Raw genomic sequence first — 14,297 nt, forward strand, 5'->3', positions numbered from 1 at the left:
CAGATTTTGTTTACTGTTCCCTCTAAAAATGCAAACTTAAGATCAGGGGCTTGTTGACTCTCACACCCGGCACGGCAGGGGCCCAGGAGATGTTTGTCGAGCGAGTGCGTGCATCCACAGACAGACGCCTTTCGGGCTGCTGTGATTGTTTCCCTCCATCCGCGTATGTTTTTATTCGAGGTGGATCTTTCCAACCTCGCTTTTGCCAGTCCCGGTTCCACTTAGAAACGAGGCCTGGTGGTTAGGGAAAGCGTCCCAACTTTATATTTCAAGTAAGGCTTCTTAGCCAGTAGCTACGTTTGGAATTTTTTGTCATTTGGAGATGTATCAAAAATTCCGCATGGATTAAATAATTAAAAGCATGAGAAAGGAGAAGACAGGATGTGGAGAGTTAGCCGTGCTTTTGGTACGGATTCTTAAGTTTAAGGGTACTGAGTGAGATTTTTATAGAAAGCTTAATGAAAATGTGTAAAATACAGTAATACATTAAATGTGTGTGTGTGTGTGGACACGTGTGTTAGTTGCTTAGTTGTGTCTGACTCTTCGCGACCCCGTGGACTGTAGCCCACCAGGCCCCTCTGGTCTGTGAGATTCTCCAAGCAAGAATGCTGGAGTGGGTTGCCATTCCCTTCTCCAAATAAATTAAATAATAATTAAAAAAACACCCAGGACCCCAAAATAATTAACAGCCAGCTATGAACTGGGATTTTCAGGAAAAAATAAGACAAAACAGGGCCATTCTGATATACAATGGAATATCACTCGGTCATTAAAAAGAATGAAATAATGCCATTTGCAGTAACATGGATGCATCATACTAAGTGAATTAAGTCAGAAAGAGAAAGACAAATACCATATATCAGGTATAGATGGGATCTGACATATGGCACGCTTGAACAGAAACAAACTCGCAGACACAGGGGACAGACCTGTGGTCCCAGGGGAGGAGGGGAGGGGAGGGAAGGACTGGGAGTTCGGGGCTAGCAGATGTGAATGTTCTGTGCAGGATGGATCGACACCAACGTCCTACTGTACGCAGGGAACTAAACTCAGTATCCTGTGATAAGCTGTAATGGAAAAGAGCATTTAAAAAAAAATATCTGTGTGTAACAGGACTTCCCTGTAGCTGAAACGGTAAAGAATCTGCCTGCAGTGCAGGAGACCAGGGTTCAGTCCCTGGGTTGGGAAGATCCCCTGGAGGAGGGCATGGCAACTGACTCCAGTATTCTTGCCTGGAGAATCCCCTGGACAGAGGAGCCTGGCGGGCTACAGTCTGTGGGGTTGCAAAGAGTCAGACACGATGGAGCGACCAACACACACACATGTAACTGAGTCACTTTGCTGTACAGCAGAGATTGGCACAACACTGTAGATCAACTGTGCTTTAGTTAAAAAAAGTTAAAAAGTAAAACAGGGCCACTCTGCTTTGACTCGGGGAACTTGTATGATGCGGTCGACACGTGGATCCCGAAAAGCCAGTGTGGGGTGGAAGGCAGAGAGCCCCAGCAGGTTCGGGGTGGGCAAGCAAAGCAGGATGGATGCTGGGGCCTTGGCACTACAGCTCACTGTTTCCCCAAGGCCCTGCCCAGGCTGGCTGGTCTCACCAAGGACCCGGCTGGCTCCCTCAAGTACATGCAGATAAAGGCACAGATAATGTGAATCATCAAGCGTTCCGAGGGACAGGGCTGGTGTGACGCAAGGGCATAACAGGGAGACAGAGATTCTCTGTGTTTCTCCCACCCCACCTCTGCCCTCTCTCTTCACATCTCCACCTTTGGGATGGGGTGGGAAGGGAAGAAAGGTTAAATAAAGGGAAGGAGAAAATGTTCATAGAATTGTCGTCCGTTGTCCCGTTCTGGAGGATCGCTGAAGCAACCATGTGGAAATGGAATACCTTGTGTGCCTGGGGTATGAAAGGGCAGTTTGGAAAAAGAAGTAGGTCATCCTGGACCAGGTTTTCAGTGAATTCCTGTATCAGTGTGAAGACTTAAAAACCTCGTTTGGCCTGTTTTCAGTACAGGCTCCCTTGCTTTGCACGGCACCGTGATGATTGGAATGGGTGCACGTCAGAACAGTGACCTCACTTAGCGTGGTTGCTGGGGACACAGTTCCTACATGGATGAGCTTCAGTTTGCTTGAGTACCGTGCAAAGTGGAGGGACTTCCCTGGTGACTGAGACAGTAAAGAATCTGCCTGCAATGTGGGAGACCCAGGTTCAATCCCTGGGTTGGGAAGATCCCCTGGAGGAGGGCATGGCAACCCACTCCAGGATTCTTGCCTGGAGAATCCCCATGGACAGAGGAGCCTGGTGGGCTACAGTCCACGGGGTCACAAAGAGTCAGACACGACTTTGCAATTAACACAAACGCACACATGCAAAGTGCAAATGGCCTATATTAATAAGTTAATATATTTAAGGTAATCAAAGTATGATACCATGTGGAAAAAGTGCACGGGTTGTATCTGTGTGTGTGCGTCTGTGTCTGTGTGTGTGGTTTCACGTCCTGGTAAATCTGAGTTCCTTTGGTTTTCTGATTTCAAAATACATTAGCCATTTCGTGCTCTGGCTCCTACCCACCTCATAACTGGAGGTGAGGGAACATGATGCCTAGATGTGGTTTTCTCTTAACTAGGTGATTATTGGTGGTGGGCGCTATTTGGGCATTGCTGTATTTTTTTTCCATTTTTCTTTTTGTTGCTGTGGGGACTGTGTTATGTTGCCTGATGATATACTTCCTAGAGCGGGTTATGTTCTAATGCTTTTTCAGTGTGTTAATTGGGTCTGGAGGGTTTCAAAAAACTACTATGGGTATGGGATATGTTATTTATGTCTCTCTGACCCGTAGAAGCTGTGATATTCACTTGTAATCTGAGACAGATTCTATTTTAGAAAGTCTCACCTACGATTATTGCCATTCGTCTGTCTTTTAAAACTGAAGCTGTCCCCAATCTAAATCCCAGCAGTGCTTGGTCACCTCACAGGACCGTGTAACGCTGCAGGAGTCCCACCAGGGTGTCCTGGCCTGCCTGGTCTTCCATGTCAGTGACCCAGAGAGTAGTGGTTTCCAACTCTATCAGACCCATACTTCTCTTTTTTTCATAAAGCAGATTTTTTTGGAGATACAATTTACAATTCAACACTGAAAGTATACAGTTGATTCAGTGGGTTTCAGTATATCTGCACGTGTGCAAACATCACTACAACCCGTTTATGTTTTTAACCCCCCGCCCCAGAGAGAAAGAAACCCGGCACCCATTGACGGTCACTTCCCGTCCCACCCTGTCTCCGCCCCAATTCTAGCCCTCGGCGACCTCTCTTTACCTTTTGCTTCTTTCTGTGTGTTAGTCGCTCAGTCATGTCTCACTCTTTGCGACCTCAAGGACTGTAGCCCGCCGGGTTCCTCTGTCCATGGAATTTTTCCAGGCAAGAATACTGGAGTGGTTTGCATTTCTTTCACCAGGAGATCTTCCTGGCCCAGAGATCGAACCCCCATCCCCCACATTGTAGGCAGACTCTTTATCATCTGAGCCACCAGGGATTTGCCTAATCTGGATATTTCACACAAATGAAATCATATAACATGTGACCTTTTTTCGTTTAACTTCTGTTTTTTAAAAAATATATATATTTATTTTTTAATTGAAAGATAGTTGCTTTACAGAATTGTGCTGTATTTGGCTTCTTTTGCTTCGCATAAGTGAAAGGATCATTTATGTTGTACCATGTCCATACCTCGATTTTTTTACAGATATTTTATAATGCCACGTTTAACCTCTTGAAGTTAAATTCATAGACCGTATAACCAACCTACAAGACATAGTTTTAAAAAGTCAGTGTAATGTTCTAAGCATAATAAAAAGAGAAAAAAGAAGCAAATAGTTAAGGTAAAATATTATGCATCTTAATATATGTTCATATCTGACTGTTGAAGAAAACATGAAGTAGTTAGACACCGTATGCAAATCTGTTGACCGCTGTTTAGACGCATAAATATGTGTTGCATCGAATAATTCAGACACCATGAGTGGTGTTGCCTTGGATGACAAGATTTTTCATGAAGGGCAACAATCCTGTACTTTGGACTTTATCTTTCCTCCACTGATTTATATGGTGGTAACATCCTTGGAAAATTAAGACCATAATAAAACTGTACAGAAAGTACTTTTTGTTTTTATGTAAAAATGCAATCATTTTCTAATATCAGATAATTGTGAGCAGGTTTTACATCTACTTGGCTCAACTGCTAAAGAATCCACCTGTAATGCAGGAGACCTGGATTCAATCCCTGGGTTGGGAAGATCCCCTGGAGAAGGGAAAGGCTACCCACTCCAGGATTCTGGCTTGGAGAATTCCATGGACTGCATAGCCACGGAGTCACAAAGAGTCAGACACGACTGAGCGACTTTCACTTTTACATCTACATGAGTAGCCAGAGGGACATTAGACCCTTGTTTCAGTGGGTGCGAGAGTGGTCGCTGGCTGCAGGACAGTGTGAGGACCTGGGCCCTCTGAGCGCTGAATTCTAGTCATTGTGACCAGCAAAAATAAATAAAGTTCTGAAATGTGCCCTAGGGGCTGTCCTGCACCCAGGGAGGACCTCTTCTCTAGGGGTCTACCTTGTGACATTGGCTTCATCCATGTGGTATCTCTTATTAAGCTTTCTTTCCCCTCGTTGAACTGTTCAGATTATTCACCATGCTCTCACAGACAGGAGGGAAGCTGGCACCTTCCTCTCGCGTGGTGGGAAGGGACTACTTTCTGTCTGATTCCCCCTGCCCCCCACCCCGAGTCCCTTATGCCCTAAGATGCTGCTGGAATTCCACTTCTGTTCCGAAATGTTGCTTGTCAGTGCAATCCCAAGAAGTCACGCCTTCTGCAGAGCTCTGAGGATCCAGACAGTCTACATCTCCTTCTGATGCTTACCGCAACTGTTGCTTTGACCAGGGCATCTTCCTAAGTGTCCCTCGCTATGCCTGGTGTGTGCCTGCCTCGGGTGGGAACACAGTGAGCATCTGTCTCCATGGTAGAGAAGAGGGATGTTGTTACTGCAGCAGTGTTTTAGCTTTCTCACTTGTGTACCCCTGAAATAATTTTGGAAATCTAGAGATCCTCTTACATGTGTTTAAGCAGAGAGCTTACAGTTTTCACCAAAATTTTAAGTAATTGCAGAGAATATGACAAATGTTGATATTCAAAAGAGTAGTATCTCTTTCTAAAATTTCTCTAGTGAATTTATGTATGTATAGGCCTACCTCATCCACTAAAAAGTATTAATATATGAAACTCTTCTTTGATAGTCTTAATTTTATATTGTGGTTTTATCTCCTAGAGCTCATTTCCATTCCAGTTCCCTCAAAGAATTTTTTTTTTCTTTTTAAGAAAGAGACTGTTGGACCTTGACTGTGCATTATTTTATTTTTTTAAGTTGTTAATTATTTTTGTCCGTGCTGGGTCTGTGTTGCTGCACGCCAGCTTTCTCCAGGTGCAGTGAGCAGAGGCTTCTCTCTGGTTGCAGTGCACAGGCTTCTCATCGTGGTGGCCTCTCTAGTTACAAAGCACAGGCTTTTTAGGCCTGCACATTTTAGCAGTTGTGGCTCATGGGCTCAGTAGTTCGCCATGGGCTTAGTTGCCCTGAGTCATGTGGGATCTTCCTGGACCAAAAATTGAACCCATGACCCTTGCTTTGCAAGGTGGATTCTTAATCACTGGACCACCAGGGAAGCCCGCCCTTAAAGAATGTTATGCTCATCTAAAGCATTTTTATGCTTGAAAGTCTTATTGATCACACTAGTCTCTTTCCCTGCAACAGAAACATGTACTTTTCTGTGAACAAAAGCTCTAAGAATAAGAAAATTCTGGATTGAGTTCTCTTTGCAGTTGTCAATGGTATACAGTATATCAGAAACAAATACATTATAAATTTTGACAAATGCTTATTAAGTATAACTAAATTTTTACTGGAAATCTATCCCTGAATGGAATGGATGGGATAGTTTCATTCAGTTAGTTCATCTCTGGATGTACATGACTTATTGATAGAATAAGAGAGTTTAGCATTAAAATCTTTTTTTTTTTTTTCAAATGTATGTAACCAGTGAGAAAATTTCTTGTACTTTTTTTACGTGAAAGTGGATGGGAATGGAAGATTGTTTTTTCTTATATAGCACTGCCACTCATTTTTTAAGAAATATTTTCAAGTTGTATGCTGAAAATTACATTCTCTCTCATCAGTAATTATTTTTGCTGATTTGTCAGTTAATAACTGAGATCCTCCTTCAGTTTTGTTGAATGCAAAGAACTGGAAACCACTTGATTTATGAAAAGATTTTTACTAGTCATTAGAATCATTCACTGTATTAACATCTGATTGTGCCTATGAGACTTCATTATGACTTATCAAATTGTTATTATTATACCTATTAATGGGTTTCTTAGATATACCTACTTTAATTTACTTGAGAATAGTTGAGAAAATTGAAATAGTTAATTTTCACACATCCTCATAGTATTATACCCTTTTTAAACAAAATAATTTTCTTTTTTCCTATATTTTAAATGTACTTTCATAAGACACTTGAGGTACAGATTTACCTCTTCCAATTTTTGAAGTGTGTGTTAGTTGCTCATTCATGTCCGACTCTAGGAGTCATGTACGGATGTGAGAGATGGACTATAAAGAAAGCTGAGTGCCGAAGAATTGATGCTTTTGAATTGTGGTGTTGGAGAAGACTCTTGAGAGTCCCTTGGACAACAAGGAGATCCAACCAGTCCATCCTAAAGGAAATCAGTCCTGAGTGTTCATTGGAAGGACTGATGTTGAAGCTGAAACTCCAATACTTTGGCCATCTGATGTGACGAACTGACTCATTGGAAAATACTCTGATGCTGGGAAAGATTGAAGGCAGGAGGAGAAGGGGACGACAGAAGAAGAGATGGTTAGATGGCATCACTGACTCAATGGACGTGAGTTGGGTAAACTCCGGGAATTGGTGATGGACAGGGAGGCCTGGCGTGCTGCAGTCCATGGGGTCGCAAAGAGTCGGACACGACTGAGTGACTGAACTGAACTGAAACAGATGAGAAATGCATTTTGTCCCATGAATGAAACAATGTACCCCCATCTTAAATAGTTCTCTCTGTTATTTTTGTAGGAGTAAAGTGTTCTTGGATATCAGCTAGGTCATGGAAGAGGCAAGATTGATAAGTGAAGTTGTTTGCATTCCCTTTGCCAGTCTCTGGAATATACCTGGGACAGGAACAATGTAGCATGGATCAAAATGCGTCATTTCTAAATGCTACAGTTTGCAAAGTGTGTCTAAGATGGGGAACACTCTCTTGTTTACGGTGTTTGATTAAAAGCTCCCTTTTAGTGACATCAGTGTTTGCATTACCCCTTCGCTATCCCTATGGTTGTTTTTTACATCCTGGCCTGTGCCACAGTTAGACCCAGGGAGGGTGAGAGGTAGCTCAGCTGGTAAAGAATCTGCCTGCAATGCTGGAGACCCTGGTTCAATTCCTGGGTCAGGAATATCCCTGAAGAAGGGATAGGCTACCCACTGTAGTGTTCATGGACTTCCCTGGTGGCTCAGATGGCAAAGAATCTGCCTGCAACTCGGGAGACCTGGGTTTGATCCCTGGTTTGGGAAGATCCCCTGGAGAAGGGAATGTCAACCCACTCCAGTATCTTGCCTGGAGAATCCTGTGGACAGATGAGACTGACGGGCTACAGTCCACGGGGTTACAAAGAGTCAGACACAGCTGAGCCACTAAGCACACACGGCGCACAGTGAGAGGTATTCCTTTTCTTGTTGTGTGGGAGGGAGACAGGAGTTTCAACGGAGGTTTATATGCCCAGACTCCAAGTCCATTCTGAAACAGACTTGTTTTAGGAAAGAACGCAGATGGAAAGTTGAAGCTCTGGGGGATTTTCCTCTTAGAACTGTTCGTGCTTACATGCCCTCTTGGAAAGATGTTTTGCCCCAGTTAGAAGATTTTAGGACATTTTCAATCCTCATTAATCATGAGACTTTTGCAGCCATGGTATGTGCTGTGTTCTAGAAAGGCTACAGAATGTGTAAGACCGTTACGCTTGTGTTTGGAAGTTAGAGAATTTGTGCTCTTCTTGTCTCTTCCTTTCTTTCCCTCCCTTTCTTCTGCCCTTCTCTGTCCCAGAAGTTATTTAAGACAATTGATAAGTGTGCTAAAATTGATCATATCCTGAATTAAAATTGAGAGGGACAAGAGGAGAAGCAGTGGTGGAGATACAATGGTCGGGGGAAAATACTGAAAGCATGGTGGAAATGAATAATGAGGCATAAAGGGCTTCCCTGGTGCTCGGTGGTAAAGAATCCGCCTGCTATCGCAGGAGACTCAGGTTCAGTCCTCGATCAGGAAGATCCCACATGCCGTGGAGCAACTCAGCCCGTGAGCCACAACTACTGAGCCTGTGCTCTAGAGCCCGGGAGCCCCAACTACTGAGCCCCCTCGCCCTAAAGCCACTGTAGTGAGAAGTCTGCACACTGCGACTAGAGAGTAGCCCCGCTCCCCACAACTAGAGAAAAAGCTCACGTCGCAACGGAGACCCAGCACAGCCAAAAAAAAAAATCAATAAAACTATGTTTTAAAAGATGCACAAGATGAAGACTTAGATGTCTGTGCCCGAGGCTGGTCCCTTTGCAGAATACACTTGTTGTGTGCCAGGACTTGGTGAGGGTCCCTAGGCCACTGGGGATGATGCAGAAGGAAGCTTACTAGCCACTGTTCCAGGTCCCCCATCTCTGGTACTTGTGGGAGAGGTGACCTGGCACCGTGCTGGCAGGAAGTGAGTACACATCCTGGGGAAGGACTCTGATTACCTCTTGCTCTGACTTCCTAAAGACAAGTGAGAGCCCTCTTGTTAGTGGGCAGCAGATGGCCTGGCCCTGAGCAATAGGACAGGGTTATGGCTATTTACAGATGTTGTCGTGAGCCCGCAGGAAGTGGGGAGAGGGGAGGGTGGCCCTTTCTGCCAGGAGAGGAGACTTCTAGTTTCAGAGGGAGCTGGAGGAAGGGATGAACCTCCAGTCTCAGGTGGCTGGTAACCCAGATAGTCTAGAAGAGCTTATGGGTAGTTTTCTGATCTCACTTACGGCTTCTCTGGTGGCTTAGACAGTAAAGAATCCTCCTATAATGCGGGAGACCTAGGTTCTATCCCTGGGTTGGGAAGATCCCCTGGAGATGGGAATGGCTACTCACCCCAGTATTCTTACCGTGGAGAATTCCATGGACAGAGGAGCCTGGCGGGCTGCAGTCCATAGGGTTGTAAATAGTTGGATATGACTGAGGGAAAAATACCATTTATCGCAGTTAAAGTTTTTCCTTAAAATGACAAGCAGCAAAGGGTAAAATCTGCTCTGTTAAACTAGTTGCAGATTAAAAATGGAAGCACTTAAAGAAAAGAGAATTATTCTTCTGATCTTCATAAAAGAATGCTGTATGAGGGTGAATAGCACCCTCAGAAGCATTTTTACTCTATTAGTGTCATTGGGTGGCACTGTAGTATATAATGTTAACTTTTAAAAAACTTAGAAAAAATTACCTATACCAAAAAATGTGATATGTTTGTTTTTTCCCTAATTTTTACTTTTTAAAATCCATGTTTCTGAAATGTAGAAGGCTGTTCTCGCCTCTGCTTTGCCTCATCATCTCTCCCATTAGATACCCATTTTAGGGAGTGGCATTGACCATGAAGAGAAGTGAGAGGAACGAAATGAAGTGTAAAACCCTGTGAATGTCCTGGGAGAGAAAGAGCTGACCCAAGGTCGCTCGTTAACAGGGTAAGCACACTTTGGGGCTAGGGACATTTTGGCATCAAAGCTGTCTCTCCTGGGTTTTAATTTTTACTTTATGTTAGGAACTGCGGAGTGTTTTAGATGTTAAGACTTGGGTAAACTTGAGCAGAGAAGTGTATCTGCTAAGGAGAAAGTTGGAGGGTAGAGCTCAGAGAGTAGAAATCAAAGGCAGGTATGTCCCTGGTGGTTCAGTGGCTGAGGCTCTGGGCTCCTAATGCAGGGAAGCTGGGCTCGAACCTTGGCCAGGGAACTAAATTGTACATGCTGCAGCTTAAGAGTTTGCATGCTGCAATGAAGATAAAGATCTTGCTTGCCACATTAAGACCTGGTGTTAGCCAAAAAAAATAAATTAAAAAAAAAATTTTTTTTTTAAAGGAAAGAAAGTGAAGGCAGACAGAGCCAGTAGAGTCTGGGGAGAAAGCTCTGGGAATCTCTTGCTCTGCCCCCGACCCCCAACCCCCCAAGAGGTTGTAGTTTCTTGGTCTAGGCAAGTCTCTGGCTTCCTCCCACCCAGACTTGCCACAGGTTCCATGTCCTCCCACAGGAGGGAGGTGCAGGGGCTTGGCCAAGAAGCTGCCAGACTCATTCTTTTCTGTTGGAGCCTGATGGGATTATGATACTGTTTAAAGACTAGAAAAATGAACCGAGTTTTATAGATTTCTAAAACTTTTTGAAATAAGTAAAATTTAGCTTACATGCACTTGTGTTTATGTATGATCTCATCATAAACAATGTACAAGTTAGCCTCTTGGTGCATAATTATTGATTAATTGATTGCAGACAGAAAGGCCTTTTCCAGGTATGCTACTGAGACCCTGTGCTTCTCCAAGTGGGTATGGTCCTCCCAAACTGGGCACGTAGCAAACTCCTTCAGTTCCAACATTTTCTGGGTCATTGTTAGAATAACACAGCTTAAATGGAATTTATTCACAGTGCTGTTATATCAATATATTCTTTATTATTTTAGGATTAGATTTCGGTGTATAACAAGAATGTTGTTATTGTCTTCAGAAGGGATTTTATTATTACCATTTGAGAATGGACCTTTTATTCCTTCACCATCTCCATTTTCTCCTTCATTAACTAAGAGGCAAATTAGACTTGCATTTAGCCGATGTCTGCCAAATGTTATTTTTAGAAGCCTTCTCACCTCTTTCTCACTCCCTTGGGATTGCTTCTTTCTTTCCTTAGCTGTGTTTTGCCCTCTCAATCACTGCAATCAAAATCATTGCCCTCCCAATATTAGTTCAATATGTAAAACCTCCTGTTTATTTGCTTTTGGCATAGGAAAGTCCTTGCTCGGTCCCCAAATCCAAAGAAAAATGTTAAAAGAAAAAGATAGGATTCTGTATAGTAATAAATTTCTGTATGCAAAGCAACACTGTGAAATGGGTGGCCAATGGAGAAAAATATTTGGCACAATAGGTACTAGTGAAAGGATTAATATTTTCAATAAACAAAAAGTTTTTCAGTTAAAAAATGGGTAAAGGAAGTGAATTCCCAATGGAAGCAGGTGGTCAGTCAAAATATGGGAAAGCATCTGAATATCATTATTAATAAATGTAGGGAAAGACATAATTTCTTGCAGCCCAAATTGTAAAGATTAAAAAATTATTTGAGCAAAGGTGTGGGTGAAAAGGCATTCTCTTACTGTTGGTACAGAATTAATATAAACTTTCTGGTACATCTTGTGTAACACGTGCCTGAAAATGTACATATATTGTGATAATTCAATTTGTAGGAATTTAAACCAAGAAGACGCATTGGGCACAGAGATTTAAATATATGTCTGCATGTTCATTTTTCCGCTATGTATAATACGAAAAAACAGAGGAAGTCTCAGTGACTACAAATAATAGGTTAAATTTTATATGCATTTGATTAACTGTATAGTTTGTTAGAACTATATGTATAGCTGTTAAAAACAAGAAAACCCATAAGAACAGATCAGAAAAACAATACCCAGGGTATGACCCAAGTTTTGTTTTAAAAAAATAAAGAAATATGGTTTGTGCATAAATTGAAAGAAGGTGAGAAAAGTTTACCTGAGGATATTAATATTAAAGACAGGTCTCTGTGGGAAGTGGAATTATGGGAGGACCCCCTCCACTCCTTATGATTTTTTTTTAATGTTAAAAAAATTCTTCTGTGAATATGTATTGCTGCTGTCAACAGGAAGAAATCCAACTGAAAGAATTAAGTGTTTTAGGCATATGGAATATTAAAGGATTTTCTTTATGCTGTTTTTTTTTTTCTTTCTAGCTCAGTAATACTACAATTATTTGGAGTTTCAACCTAAGGGTTATTTTAGTTTTAAAAATTACTTCAGGGTTATTAAAAAATTGAAGTACTTTAGATAACAATTACTTAGCTTAATGTGCAACTTTAGTGAATTAAGACCAATTAGGATAATAAATAAGATACTATTTATATCTACTATAATAATGTATAAAACATAAATATATTTGTATTTACTGTTCATGCTTACTATAAATTTCTGTGCTGATGCTGTTAGCACTGAGATTCCTTTAAATGATTCATAGAGATGAGTTTATACTAGATTTGTGCTTTTATGAATACCAGTTGTAATTTATTAATTGGTCACTTTTTATACCGTGTCCTGTGCTAAACACTTGATTTTTTTTTATAAAAAGAAACTTTTGCCCTTGCAACTTTGGTGTTGAAAAGATTTCTGGCATCTGGTGCTGTTTGTAGATTCTGAACCCCAGGTAGTATTTCTTAAGGTTTCTGCCTGAAGTTTTCCACTGCTAAAACAATGATGATTTGTTGCAAAAGAGAAAACTACAATAATTTTATATTGAGGCAGCGATGGTGTTCCCAACGTCAGTATTTGCAAAAGGGAAATTTTAAAATCAGTTTGAGCTGGAGAGCTGAAACAGTGAGCCAAATGAATTCGATTTTTGTGTTTTTGAAAAGGCTGCAGAAATTGCGAGAGCGGTTGTCAGAATGGCCTTTTGAAAATCCCCTTATGCTGGGCAGAGATGAGCCGGTGCCTCAGTCTGGCGTTGTTGCACCAGTCGAGCAAAGACGGGCTTATTGACAGGAATGCTGCTGAAGAAGCACAAGAGTTGAGCTGTTTGCTTTCAGATTTAGCAGCTGTTTAGACAAGCAGAACTCTTTATTCTTGCTCAGACCTGAGTGAGCTGAGCCTCAAGGTTGAAAAGTAAAAAGGGAACATAAGAGAAAGTTCTTTTTCAAGTTAGATTTCTGTGTGTTATTGACTTCCCTTCAGAACTTTCTTTGTCCTTACTGATAATTCTTCCCATCCTGTTCCCTAAAGGTTTCTTCTTTAGAACTTAACTGCATACTTTCGTCATCCAGTGCAGTCTCTATTTTGTTTTTAACTTTGTCTATTTTTTTTTTTTTTTCTTTTCTCTGAGATCTTCCCAGATCAGGGATTGAACCGACATCTCCTGCATTGGCAGGCGGATTCTTTACCACTGAGCCATCAGGGAAGCCCCTCCACTCTCTTTTTTGTTTTCCCCAAAACAAAGCTACAACAGCCTCAGAAGCACAAAAACTGAATAGACCTTCCCCCCAAATAAACTCGAGAGAATTGTCCTCCGTCCCACTTCTTGGGAACACAGGCCCAGGCTCCTAGAAGTGTCTTTGGAGATCGTACAGGGCTCAGGAGGAGGGCAGAAACCCAACATTTGTTGAGTGCCTACTGTGTGTCAACATTTAAAGCTCTGGCCTGTGTTCTGTTGGTGTTGCTCTGACGCATCTGTGCAGAGAGATGCACTCCACGTCCGCCTCCTTCTCCGCCATCTTGAATGGTACTCAGTCCTGCCATTTAAAGCTTTAGGAGGCGGCGGTATTGCCGTTTCATAGATGGGGAAACACACCTTGAGGTCCCTGAGCTAGAAAGTACAGGATTTGAAGTTGATCTAGGTCTGCTTAAGCTCGTCTTTTTTCCTCTCTTTATAAACAGAATAAATAGTGGTATGGGCCACCAAAAATTTTTGTTCCAAGGAGAAAAGGAAGTCAGGTTTATCTCTTCTTCCCACCAGAGCAGGCCCTTCTGTCTCCTGGGCTATTCGGACATTTCTGTCTACTTTGTTGTTGCTGTTGCTTAGTCTCTCAGTTGTGTGCAGCTCTTTGCGACCCCATGGGCTGTAGCCTGCCTGGCTCCTCTGTCTATGGAATTTCCCAGGCAAAATAACTGGAGTGGGTTACGGTTTCCTTCTCCAGGGGATCTTCCTGACCCGGGAATCAAACCTGCAATCTCTGCACTGGCAGGCGGATTCTTCACCCCTGAGCCACCAGGGAAGCCCCTTATATCTACTGAGTGACCCTAAAAATCAAACTATTAAACTTTCAGCTTTAAGAAAAATTACCTGTTTAACATTTCGGATGGAAACCTTGCCTGTTCGCTGACCTTTCACCTCCCCCTGGGTCTTACTTCGCCCCAGGCCAGCCTTTGAGGAGAGAAGACGTGTTGGTCT

The 14,297-nt window shown here is 42.4% G+C and overlaps 1 protein-coding gene across 6 annotated transcripts in view; it reads left to right on the forward strand.

Moving 5' to 3' along the window:
* Positions 1–14,297, forward strand: part of HLCS (holocarboxylase synthetase) — a 223,798-nt gene that overhangs the window by 119,573 nt on the left and 89,928 nt on the right. The window lies entirely within an intron of this gene.

Source organism: Bos mutus, chromosome 1 (genome assembly GCF_027580195.1).
Source record: "Bos mutus isolate GX-2022 chromosome 1, NWIPB_WYAK_1.1, whole genome shotgun sequence".
NCBI classification, from domain to species: Eukaryota; Metazoa; Chordata; class Mammalia; order Artiodactyla; family Bovidae; genus Bos; species Bos mutus.